At 41.6% G+C, this 13,958-nt stretch overlaps 1 long non-coding RNA gene across 1 annotated transcript in view; it reads right to left on the reverse strand.

Moving 5' to 3' along the window:
- Window positions 1-11,263: 11,263 nt before the first annotated feature.
- The window catches only part of LOC113463867 (uncharacterized), a 206,709-nt gene continuing 204,014 nt past the window's right edge, over window positions 11,264-13,958 (reverse strand). The window contains exon 5 of the long non-coding RNA XR_003388695.1: window positions 11,264-11,502. This is a non-coding gene — a long non-coding RNA (uncharacterized LOC113463867). The remainder of the gene's footprint in view (window positions 11,503-13,958) is intronic.

Here is a 13,958-nt window from a genome sequence, read left to right on the forward strand (position 1 = left end):
ATGATCGGGGCGAGAATCGCTCGGGAACGCGTCGAGAAGGTTAACTGTGTAGCCAGAGAGACTTGAGGGATGAATTGAAGAGTTCGTAGGACGTTGAATAATAGACGTTGACTCGTAAAGCTTCGCTTGATTTATGTTCGCATATTCCCACCGGTTATGCAGGTATATTCTCGCGTTTAAAACAAATTTCCAGAGTGCTCGAATATAGCACCGTGGAATCCTGTGTCTACGTTTAATTTAGTAACCGCGTGATTCATTCATTTCACGAAACATCAATAGGAATCGTAATTTGGAATTAATCAGCGCGACGTGACGATTTGTAAAGAAGTTAGTTCCTCACCGATTTCAATGATTTTCAGATACGTCGTGAATCTCCTCATTCTGAACAATTTATTCGTAATATACATATAAGGGGACACCTGCTTAGTTTCCAACATAATCGCGAAGAACTTTGGTTCTATTATAGTAAATGTCCCAATTTCTGTTCACGTTACAATTTTTACTCACTGGTTTAATATTGTACATAAAATTATAGAAAAGAAATACAATGACTATAAATTGTTCTTGTGATCATTTACTATAAATGTCCATACATTTGAGTCGCTCAATTCTTCTTTTCCAGGAATCAATGGTTTTAGAAATAAAAGCAAAGAGATGGAAGAAGGATTTATGTAAGTACTATTATAATTTTTGTTATAATAAGTTTCATTAATAGATCTAACTTTCTCTGGAACTCGAAATGTAAAAGAGTGGCTCATGGACTAAGAGAAGTTGGACATCGTTGGTGTAATTCACTTCTCGGCCAAGTTCTGACTTGCATTGCTTTCATCAACTACAAATACTAATGCGTTCAAAGAAAACGTGAAACGAGCCGTAACTCATCTCTCTTGCAAACTGATAGCATCAGAATGTAGACATGTGAACAGAACAGCTGTACCATTTCCGAAACCTCCCCGTTCGTAAAGAGATTTACCCAACTACGATTTTTATCCCTTCATGCAAGAGAAAATTGTTCGTAATAACATATCCAAAGTAATCGAAACCGATGAGAACCTAGCTTTCCCGAAAGCTCACCCCGTTCGAAGTCACGGGCCACCTGTTTCGAAGATTATTTCTATAAAAAGTTAGTTTCAGGGAAATAAAAGATTCGTCCCCGAACGACGTTTCCGACGGAAACAAGCTCGTAGAACCGTGAAATCAGCGTTTCAGCCAGGTTGAAAACAGGGTTGAAAGCGTCGGGCTTTAATTAAGAACCTGATGGTCCGCGAGCGTTCGCTCATAAGACCGAAGTATACTCCCCTGTAAAAGCATAAAACTAATGTTACCGGCTTACGAGCGAGCGCTGGGAGGCTCTCTCTTACATACGTCGTTACCCTTCGTTATTCGCGGCTTCAGAAACAGCGCCGGTCGTACCCGGCGAAGCTTAGAAACGGGGTCGCGAGATAAGCGAGGCCGAGGAAGCCTTCTTTTTTCTTCTTTTCAAAAGACATTTGCCCCGGACGGACGCGCGTGCGAGCCGTTTACTGAAATATTATTGGGATCCCCAGGGGACGAGGATCCCGCGGGAATTTCTGATGCTTCCAACTTGGTGCTTTCAAGAAGCGCATTGTGCTCTGTCGCAGAATTGCCGGGGAAACGATTCGGCGGAAACGCCGGAGACCGTTCCGTGTGAGTGCCGTTGAAAAAATCATGCGAGCGCTAAGAGGCGTCGTAAGGTGTACCGCGCCTGGAGACTCGTGTTTAAACGTCTTCCAGCGAGTCGCGAGGGATGAGAAAACTCCCGAGATAATCCACGTTCTAATTGGAATTAGTACAGCCGTTCATTCAATTAACATTCGATTTCACAGACGCCTGTACAAGCGTAGCATGTTATAAAAATCTTTATAACATTTCGCGATAATTAGACTGCGGATTTTTGTACGAAATGAAACTTGTACGGTATTCATTTGAGAAATCATATTTAATAGGAATATCCTTTCATCTTTTAAACATGTTACGTATTTCGCTAGAGGACGTCAGTGTTCCTACGGACGTGTCCACCCTAAGAGGTAGCTCGAACTAAATTAAAATAAAAAAATTGATACTCTGAAAAATATGTACGTAGAGTTGAGTGACATAAACGTATATTTTATACTATTTTCAGGGACAGAGTTTTCAACTTGTACGAAGTATAGATAATTATAGTGAAACAAAAAAGCATATATATTCAATGAATAAATAAATTTACATGAAAATGCTTTCTATAAAAATTAGCAAGAATTTTCCAGTCGAATCACTTATTTTCCATCACGTTTTATAACTTTAATACATGTAAAAGAATTATTCTCAGAAAGAGCTCGTTTCCGGAGTTCGAAAACGTTTCAATACTTTATTTACTGTGTGTGTCGTACGAGAATTCGTACGGGGAACTATCCCGAAGTCGTTTCTCGAGTTATGAAACTTGCTGTACACGTGCCACGAGCAGTCGCAGGTTAATAAGAAGGCAAGGTTCGACGCGATGCGACACGACGAGTTCGAGTGACGATCGATCGTTCGATCGGACCCGGTCCGACGCGATACACTTAAGTACGAAATTCCCTCTGGCTGGGAAAGAAAAGTAGCGTTTCCGCCGGTACGGATAGTGGCGCGGGTAGGTATACGTATAAGACCGACGACTGGCTCGTGTGTGTCTGCCTTCGCGCAGGTATTCTTACGTGTCTACGTATTTTATGTCCTTAAAAGCAGCCTCTTATCTTGGCTCTCTTTTGCGTCGGGGACACCGAGGCTAAGAGCACCGAAACTTATCCTATCCCGGTTTTCTATTATTTATAAAATTCCCCGTCTAATGGCCGGGGCGTCATGTCTCTCGCTGTGCGACCTCGTTAATTCGACACCGGAGTCATTAAATTTAACCCAGCGAACGGGGAATTAAAGGGCGGACGAAGTTTCACCAATAAGCTCTGCAAATGCGTGAATTTTTCAGTGCTGGACGATTTCTCGTCGATCGAATAATACGTTCTACGCGATTCGCGCTCGTCCGGTTTATTTATTTCTACTATTCGCCCCAACAACGTCACTGAAAAAGGTTTTATTCTGCTTACAAATCTCCATTCACTCTGTTGTAATCAAACTTCATATTCCTTACGTTACAGCGAATCAAGCGGTATTTCAGCAAACTGAAGTAGAAAGGGAGCCTGAAACATTCAGTACCGCCCTCGAAAACCGCAAGAACGCCGGTCAAAAGACCCCGTCTAAAAAACTAGCTTTCGAGGCTCGTTTCATTATCCAGGGACTGGCTACCGGGTCTCGGGGGTTACGAGCCGGGACGTACGTGCAACCCCGAGATCACTTACGCCACTGAATAGGAGTTAGAGACGTCGAGGGCGGGACGGGGGTTGCGGCGGGGGTAGGAAAAAAATAGGAAACGGCAGAGGGAAAGCGAATATCGGGCGGGTTGCGCAGTTTCTAGCTCGCGCCACTTAACGGGTCGCGTTAACGTTGTCTCGTTAGTGCTTTCTGTACCGACAAAACCAGCCCCCAGTAATTACTTTGCCAATTACCTCGAAATATTTTACCTCTATATTTCCTGAATACTATCCCCTTTATCTACCTTTTCTACTGTTCGAACGCGACGAGATTCTTTTCCTCCTCTTCGGCCCCGGCGACGCCCTTGAATTTCCTTTTCTCTAGCGATTATCCTGGCTATTTCTATCTTTTTGTTTTTTATTTAAATCGAAGCCTAGGAGTCGAGGTGCGAATTTTAATCACGAATTTTATCACGCAGTCGCCGACTTCTTTTTAACGTAATAGAAGAACTTGGGGGAGGGTGGAGTAATCGTTGACCGAGCAAAACGAGCGGGGCGAGAAACGTTTGACACGCGGAACGTGTGTAATAGCTGCGGTTAATTAATTGAATTACAGCGTCGTTAATGCGGCAGTTTTCACGAAAACCATCGTACGCTAAACCGGCGCTACACAGTCAGCGAGGGAGCAAGAGAGGGCTAGATCAATAATGTACCGACACGCGTCGGCGATTCTTTTAATTGCATTTCCGAGCCCGGTTCCACTGCGAGGAACGTGGGAATTTTGCTCGATTTGTTCCTTTTCCACCGAAATTCGAGTATCGTTGTTATTCAACCAGGCCACGCAAATTACCGTAATTCCCATAGTTTGTAATAATCAATGATAACGCTGCCCTACAGGACTTACACGCATCGTAAATGTATTGCATTGTTACTGGAATGTCTACAATTTCTATGTTCGTTAACAAAGAGCTTCTTGGCATTTGAGATATACAAATATCGTGTCAAAAGAAATCTCGTTTCCCTCGTACTATTGTTATTATTAGCACTCGTGGGCGTCGAGTAAAAGGCAGCTGGCAGTCTCGCTATGCTGAGCATTTCAAACGGTGAAAAGCGTTCGCCGCACTCAAAAAATTCCAGACCGAAACGATTTTCGCCGGCGCGAGTCGACGTTTAGGGGAAATTTTCACGGTACACACGGCGGTATCCGCAGGTCGGGAAAGTGGCCGTCGTGCACGGTAATTAAACTCGCCGGCGTTTCTCGGGCTCAAAAGGGAGAAACCGGAAACGGCCGCGTCACGTTCCTTTCCGCGCAATCGCCGCGCGGAACCATCGCCGGGAGATTTTCGAAATAAACCGCGAACGCGTTCGGCAAACACACGAACGTAGGCGTACGCGGGGTGGAGTAACGAGTTCGGGGCCGCGAGAATTCTCTTCGCGGCGGAGGAAGGAAATCGCGTTGGAAAATCAGGAAAGTTGAAGAGTCAACGTGGAGGCGGGGGCGCACGGGAGAATTACTTGGAAAAGACGACGAACCGCCGTTTGCAACGACGACCACTTTGCGCCGGTGGCTGCGTTCTGCTCCGAGGCGATGCTCCCGCCGAGTGGTCTTTAGGATTATCACTTGTTGAGTTTTCGAAGCGATAGTTAGGCGAACAAGGAATGGAAAGATGGTAGGTACCGCGGAATTGGGGATTCTCGGTGCTCGATCACGCGGACGAATGTTTCATCTTCTGTCTGTTACGTTCCGATTGCCAAGTGTCTCACTTCGCAATCACTTTAGAATTTCAAATTCGAACTTCAACACATGATTTGAAAATGCTTCATTATTTTCATACAAATCGCATATCAGATTCTTTTTATACAAACCATCCTATAATAGTTCAAGTATAAGAATTGAACGAAGAAAATTTATAAACAATTGATTTAATATTCGAGCTTGAATAGATCTCGTCACAACGCTGCACTAGTTTCATACAAATTGCACATTAGTTACTTTTTATATAAATTATTCTAACAGATGAAATATAAGAGTTGGACGAAAATGGTTTATAGGTAATTTCACGAAGAGCGAATCGACATTAATGTTTGGTCGACTCGATCGATGGGGGACTGAGTGGATTCATGGGAAATTAAGTATGACATCGAGTCAGGAGGGTAAAAATTAATGCCCGTGTACTGGAAATCACCAAATTACCATCCGATATGGTTTTCACGGATGAGATCATCGAGAAGGGTGCAGTAGGAAATTCGAAAGGTGAAAGCGAAGAAGGGTAAAAATATAGAAACCGTGTAAACAGTACGCACGTCTTCATTATATATTCCAGTTTTGGAATTTCCTCACGGAGTTTAAACAATGAAACAAACTTCACTTTCCTTAACGAGGTCACCAACTTCTCGCAAAATTTGAAACTTCACGACCAAAAATTGTTCCACGTTATTCAAATGAATATATTTACTTACATTGGATCATGCTGCCTCGCTACGATCCGTTACGGTTGATTGTATTTTATTTCGGCTTATTTGAACAATAGTTCCGTTTTAAACTGACTCGCGAGCAAATTATATGACGCGGAAAGTTTCGCCGTTTACGGGGGTGCGCTGGGAACGTCTTCTTTAAACTCCAGTAACACGACCATTTTTCCCGGTGAACCGGAAACGGGAACGGGGACGCGGTGGCGGAAAAAATCGTGAATTTGCGCAGTGAAGCATTGCGGTGCAGGGTGGAAGACGCGAAGTTTCGTATGGAAATTAAGGGGTGAGACTGTAATTCTAATACCCGAGGCACTGTGTGTAAATTAGGGCCGTGTTATTTGTATTTCACCGTAAATCCTGACGCAGTGGAAATTATGCTACCAATTCATCCGAGCTTTATCCTTCGTCAATTTAAGGCGGTTCTTTCCGCGTCGAGTGTGTCTAAAGAAGATTATGTAAATATTATTCAATGATTATTAGATTTATTTATTAAAATTAAGATAATTTATTTGTATAAAAAATGATCTTTCATCTATAAACAAGTCTAATTTTAAACCTTTTATTCGTCACGGTACACTTTTAATAATTTATAAGGTTTTTAATAATTAATATGATAAATTAAAAGAATTTCATTTGATTTATTGATTGGTGTACCTATAATATATTTTATAAAATTAGCATAGGGTAATAATTTTCACTGAAAAATAAAATGAAATTTGTATTACGAAGTAAACAAAATGTTTATTTAACGATAAATTAAAAATTACATTTAATGCGAAATTTGAATGATTTTATACATACAAGAAATTCGGGAAAATAAATTACCACAGCACGTTCTGCATCCTATAAAATGTTACTATCTCCTCTGTTCAAATGATCAAATAAACGTTTCGACTGAACGTAGTGTCAATTGATAAAGAAATGTAAAAAAAATAAATAATTTTCATTCCGGGAGGGGCCATTGCTTGGCAGTGGCGACACAGTGTTTGAGAATCACTGTTGTATGGTTTCGTAAGAGACATAATTTGGCATTCTGTTTTATGGACGAATACAAAGGATATGATTTTTCCGATAGAATCGTACGTTTTTAAATACACAAGGTATATCTTTAAATGGTGATTAGAAGACGTGATTCGTGTAGCATTGTACAACTGGCTGATCGATTGCTGTGCCAGCTAGTTAAATTATAGCGGATTTGGAAATATTTCAACAGCTTTAGTAATCTGATCAATCGACCCTGACATGTTGTCGGTAATTCCGACTCGAGATTAGATTTTCCGATTACTCTTGTTTGCAGTGTTCGCAGTGGAAACTCCATTTACAATTCCCGAAACGACGGCACGAGAACCCGCGCGACACGGCCCTTCAACGCAGTTAAAAATATCTCGACGATTTATTCTACTCAATATCAGCCCGGCTCGGACGCATTTCGAGCAAAACGACAAGGGGCACAGTTTATCAGGAAGAATAACGGAGAATGTTGTAAATAGACGGATCTCAGCGACCGACGCAGCTTCTATTTGCGAACGTTTCTCTCGATTGTCGAACAGCTTTCAGGAAATACATACTTGCCAGCGAGCTAGCACCGATGTAAATGCATCTCGAATTTTATTATCGACATTCACCGCTTGTTTACGTTTCTCCTCGGTTTCATCTCGTTTTCTTTTCCACGTGCCCTATTCCGACCGGCGAACGCAACCACCCACGTCCCGGCAAAAACCCAACGACGTTTATATCATGTTCTGTGCGCTGTTATTACGTACAAATAAAAGCGGACCGTGAACAAGTTTCATATTAGTGCTGCATTGTAATTGTAAATATTCTACGCTTTGGACATAAAATATGTTTCACGTGTGGAACTTAATTGTTTTATTTGATCCTTAGAGACTGTTATGCAACGAGGATTTAAAATTGGACCGCTCGCAGAGCATTTTGATATTTAAATTTTCCAACCTCTCTGGCTTCGTAGCTCCGGAAATGTTTGTATCGCATTTTTCAGAAGAACAGGACCACTTCGGCTGTCGTAAAATGCGAACGGAGCCGAGGAACTCCTTCGAGAAAGAGGACAAGGGAAATACCGGGACCCATTAAAATATGTGTTCGGCTCGGCGAAGGCGTGTGAATATTTCAATCGCGAAATCCTCGCGGCCTCGTGAGCTCGCGGGGTCTCGTGAAATTTTTACCGGTAGCTTCAGCCACGCAACGCAACGCCCCAATTGTTTTTCTATTGTTCCATTCTCCCGGGAAGATTATCCGTCGGCTCGTTCGCGCAGCCAGGAAGCGGATTAGGAACGGACAATTTCCGCGTACCAATCTTCTCTCTGATATTTACACTACCAGAATAGTTCCTCCTGGGAATCCCTTTCTAATACTATCCGTGACTCTCCCGCTAATTATTAATCAAGAAGAGAGCCACCAGGACACGAGAGAAGCGAGCATTCTCTTTTAAAAGTTAGCTGAAAGCGTTCCCGTTGTACATCCGTAAAGAAATCGAATGAGACACCCAGGCGACGAAACAAAGTGTGAGAACAGTCGTCCTATCGACAATGAGTACCTGACGCCTTTCCTACCATATTTTGCATAACTTATTACAATGGCAATGTTCTAATTGCACTCAAAGCGCCGTAGAGAGCAGTCAAGCAAAGGTAAGAGGAATTCTATAAAAATCGCAAAGGGTTCCTCGGCCCAGCTACACCGTCCGAGAACAAAAAAGTAGCTGGCGTTCGCTCAGCTTAAAGCTGGCTTTAAAGGCGATGTCCCACCGCGAAAATGAACCCTCAGTCGCGTAAACACAGGCCCGACCGGTTGACTGCGATCATCCCCATTGCTCTTTCTAATTCCGTGACCCTCTTTCTTTTTTGCGTTCGGCTTCTCTCCTTCTCCCGGCGCGGCGTCCCGGAATTCACCAAGCAGAATGAAGTCACCACCGGTGTAGCTCCTCCACGGCCGTTTTCCGCCATTTAACCCTTCGCCGGCGGGCGTTTCGCCTCGGGGCGCGCGACCGTTTCGAAGCGTTCTCGCGCGTGAAACACGGCAAATGGGACACTGGGAAAAAATGTTCCTCGCAGTTTCCCTTCTCTCTCTTTCTCTCCCTCTCTTTGCCTCGTGTTCATTTCTTCAGCTGCGTGGAATAACTTCCTCTTTGCATAATTAATTAAGGGAAATAAACTGTGAGTCCTTTTGGTCAGACGGAGAGGGATCATTTGATATTAGAAACGTTTTGGCTTTAAGGAGGATAAGCTTTTCCTTCCTGTCCCCTTTTCTCATCTTCCGTTTGGTTATCCTTGGCTGAACGCTCAGCTAAGAAAGTCGCCGGGGGTGGGTACCATCCGACTTAATTTTCTTTTTGCGGCCAGGTGAACGTCCCGTCTCCGTGTAATTGCGTCTTCGGTTTTTGTATAGAAATGAGTGTTTGATTTTTGTTACCTACGTGAATGACGTTCACGAGGAAATTGCATTTTCTACCGCGCGACCGTTCCACGAAAAATAGCTCTTATATTTAATTTTACACAAATTCCTCGACGGCTCCCTAACGAGCTATAATCATAATGGCACCGTACGTGATCCCGTGCAGGTTACTTAGACGGGCCGAATCGAGGGGAAATTTGCATCGAAATTGTGTCGCGGGATCAAGCCCCGCGGACTTGAAATCCCGAATATTCTCAGCATGACGACATTTCCGTCGACGGTTATAATATATTTCCATGTCGGCGGTGACGACGACTACGAGGACGTGTTATTAATTTCCCTTCGAGGAACGTTTCCTTCGGGCTGCTATTGCTGCGGCGCCGTTCCAGCGGGTTACAAAACAAAAAAAAAAAATTTGCATCGATATTGAGAGAGCGAGGCCGGCCTCCGGCCCGTTGCTGTAACGTCGGATTGACACCATTGAGTTTGACGACGTCTGACGGTGTTAACATCCTGTTTTTTTGTCGGGTCCGTATAACTGCTCGTGTCGATATTGTGACAACTTTTTTCGGATATTAATCCGCGTCGAAGGATCAATAATTATATTTTTAGGATAGATCAAGAAAATTCTTGACTATTTTAATGAACAACAATGCAACAATCTTAAAATAACAACGATAATGACACTATTTTAGACGTTTGAAGGTTGTATGAACCCTTAAATAAAAACAAGACCAACCTATTACCGATCACTAAATCACCATATTTATATATGTTTAACAAGTAGTTTATAACAGAAAAGATAAATATAAAATACCAAAATCAGAACACTAAAAATGTACGCTTCTCTATATAGTTAGAATTATTATCATACAGATATTCTTAAAGCGAGCAGACAAGTACGTTTTCTAATTATTAAGTAATTTCTTGCATAAATTGTTATTTCTTTGAAATTAGTAGAGTTACGTGTGTTCCATGTAAGAAGCTAGGAGCGACTAACTTAAACTCTTATAGAAAACAATGACAGAGCATTCAAATTTTTATAGTTATTAGTAGACTGCGGATTTTATGCAATTATAAGAATACTGAATGTGCAGAAATGATAAATGCCTTGTGTAATACATGAAACAGTTCAGAATATCAAAAATTGAAATGTTTAAATGGTCGATCAAATATTCATCTCAAACACAAACTCTTTTAAACTGATGTCACAAATATTTTATTTTGCATAAAAAGTGTAGTTATTAAATATTGCAGTGGTAAAACACTGTGCACAATCTTAGACAGGAATTGTGTCAGGCTACTAAAAAAGTTATTACATCCTGAACTCTTGTGTTGAATAGCAAAAGTGTTATCTCATTCATGAAAAAATATAGATGCAAAAACGAGAGAGTTTTGCGATTTTTTATAATCATTAATACATGTATTAAGAATATTGTAAAATTGAAATATCAATTTCGAGGGTACTATTTGAAATATACAATGAAAAGTAAGTAAAAATAGGACTTGTAGACAGTTGCATCTCAATCCTATGAGAAAGTGTCAAAACTATATATTAGAAATTATACGTGAAAAATTACTTTAAAAATAAACGTCGAACAATTTGTAAGCTTTACTTCTCTGTGAAGATAATTTTTCCTAATTTATCCCTTCAAATACTGTATACATTTTATCACAATTCTTAAACTTTTGACAGAGATCTCACGGCTTATACAACTTCAGTATTAATACTTTAATAAGCAATGAAATTGTGTTCTACTAAATATCACTTTAAACACGATGTTTCAAGGCTCGTTCGAAGTTTAGCAGGAAGTAGATGTCCAAAGGAAATGAAGCGAGTATAAATATGATAACGTCTGACGATGTTAACGTCTTGTTCTTTCGTGTACCTGGTTGTGGCGATACAGAGTCGATTCTTTCAGTACGATATTAACCGCGAAAGATCAATAATTATATTTTTAAGACCAAAATAGTCAAGAAAGTTTTCATCCATATCAATGAACATCTAAAAATATCGACTCGTCCAAACTATTTCAGACGTTCCAATATTAAAAAAATGAAATTGTATTGTGTCAAATAAAACTTTAAACTCGCTGTTACAGGGGCACATTCGAAGTTTAGCAGGAAATAGATGTCCGAAGCAAATGGAGTCTGTATAAATATTTTTGTTCACCTCGGGCGAAGCGGTCTTGATTTTATTTTGCCAAGTAAGGAACGCGTCCCCTTGAGTTCCTCTCGGCTAATGGGGAAAGTAAGAAGTGACCGTGGAGTTCGACCGAAGTTTCGTTCGGTTCGTTCTGTAACTCCTTGATAAACTTCCCTTTGGACTTGGCCCGACCTGCAAGAATTTCAAACACCGATTATCTCGATCATAGAGACAAGACACGAATTCGAATACCGCGTTGAGTAGTAATCTCGCGATCGATAGGTGGTGTCTAGAAAACTAATTTAAAAACGAAATCTTGTAAACCGCCAGGAAGGAAAATACAACAACGGGGAATCATAATATTTCGACGCGCCGTCGAGGGTTGTAAAGGCGTAGATAGCCACGAGGGCGAGGTGTGGGTATCTCCGGTGAAAATCAAAATTTCCCGAGGCGTGGCTTAATCCGGTGCTCGTCAGGTTCCTCCGTGGCACGAAGGAAGTATCACTTTACAACGTGCTTACCGTGACACGGGCCGAGAGCGAGTCGAACCGCACCTACGGTTAACTCCGTGAAAGGGGATGACGTCGCAGGGGATGAGGGTCGAAATTCGTTTCTTTTGACGAGGCGAACAGGATCGTAAACATCGGGAGGGAACGAATCCGACGAAGGATCCGCTGGCGTATCATTCGACAGCTGGGTTCTTCTTGGGCTTTGTGTGAGGAACGGAGCACAGATGCGGGCGCGAAAGCGAACGTCGATGCTTGATTGGAGCGAGGCAGGGGTAGAAGAGGAACAAGAAGAGGCAAGAGAAGACGGTTGAATATTTAAGCTGGATCTTTTCTAAGACGCGAATTTTACGAGACATTGAAGTCGAGTTTCCGCGAACTGCTACGAGAAATGAAGGAAAGATAGCCAAATGGATCTGTATATTTCAGTACGTTGCGATTTACTACGTTTACGGACTTCAAGTTCTTTCAACTCTTCTTTTAGAAGATACTTTCAGGCTGTCGTAAGGAAAGATGAGATAACATTGTTTTGCAGGAACTGTAAATACTGTGTACGTATAATCGAAATATAGACGTTGGTACGAATGAATTTCAGTTTGGAAATATCAGTTTCGTAATTTACTACGTACCTATGAAAGTTTCCATTCTTATAACGATGTATCAAATTTGTAGCAACCTTATACAGTTTCTTAACTAAAAGAAGCCACCTAAATATCCTTCCTGTTTTTATGTTATGAAAAAGTTTTATAGCATGATTTAAATGGTTTCGAATAAAGAATATCTTGTATTAAAAATGTTTTTAGACTCAGAGACAAATGTATATAGTAAATGTTACAATTTCTACTCGCTGGCTTACGATTATATATAAAATCATAGAAAAAAATATATACTGATAAAAATATACTAATAAATATTATGTAGTACATCTATTAGACTTCTTTTTACATTTTTTCTTAGATATTTCTTCTTGCCTTACATATGTGCAACAGTCTACATAGGTAAATCGACGAAATAGAGAAAATCCTATTTACTGTTATCCACTTCTAGACTATTTGCGAATTGCTGCGGAGTGAAATTAAGAAAGGATCGTTCCGGAGAACAGTTTCGTTCTCGAGCAAGCGTGCGAGGAAGAAAACGAGGAGAAGGTAGCCGTAACGAGCAAGAAAATCGAATGAAAACGGCACGGCAGACAGGGAAATTTCGGTGCTGCAATTAGGCGGCTCGCTACCGATTGTTTCTGAACGAGCTACAATCTGTAAAGGAGACACAATCCCTGGCGAGGCTTCTCGTGAGCCAGGGCTTGATTATCGTGGACAGCGTGAGGAGGCTAGCAAAGGACGCACCCAGGGATCGTCGCTGGTCCTACAGGAGCCACGGCAAATTGCTATGCGGCTGGCGGCTTCCGAGTGATTGGCAGTGGCCACCAGTCGCATCCATAATCGCAGGCCTCGACACAACCAGCTCATCTACTTTACATTTCGCCTCTTGTTTTATTTATCCCCGCAACTGCATGCACTTATGATTCTACGAAACTAAACCGAAATGCAAAACGTTCGGCAGGAATTGTCCTGTTTTATTGCGGCCCATTTCGAATTGAAGATCAATAGGAAATTGGAAATTGAGTGTCTGTTAGACTTAGGAATTCATCGGTACGGGCAGTATAGCGTGTTGATCTTTACGGAAGGATTTGCGGGCACCGTTCAAGAAGTTGTACGCCGGTATTGATTCTGGCTCGATTCTATGCGCGGTTTGCTCTAACGCTTCTGCTAAGTCCTTTCAAGCCAGCCGATGAATCTTCCGGCGTTATCCTTGAACCTTGCCGCGGTACCGTCTTCGCCTGAATTGATCGTCCCTGGGGCTGTTTGCTAAAAGCGCGCAACCATGAACCGGAGATCAAAACACAGCTATCCGAATTTACCTTAAATACCCGGGATCACGAAAAATCGAAACTGGTAACCGCGGTTCTCGTATAATTAAAGTAAATACGGTTCATGCAATTATGCTAAATAGAATTTCAATTTCTAGATGTTTCCCGACGTTAACACTAAATCTACCATAGGAGGGCAAAACGATTTGTTTGGAATTTCTTATAATCATAATTACGTTTGTATGACTTTTTCTAAAATATGCAAATAACTAATT

Source organism: Ceratina calcarata, unplaced genomic scaffold (assembly GCF_001652005.2).
Source record: "Ceratina calcarata isolate Rehan_Ccalc_2016 unplaced genomic scaffold, ASM165200v1 scaffold178.2, whole genome shotgun sequence".
Taxonomy (NCBI): Eukaryota; Metazoa; Arthropoda; class Insecta; order Hymenoptera; family Apidae; genus Ceratina; species Ceratina calcarata.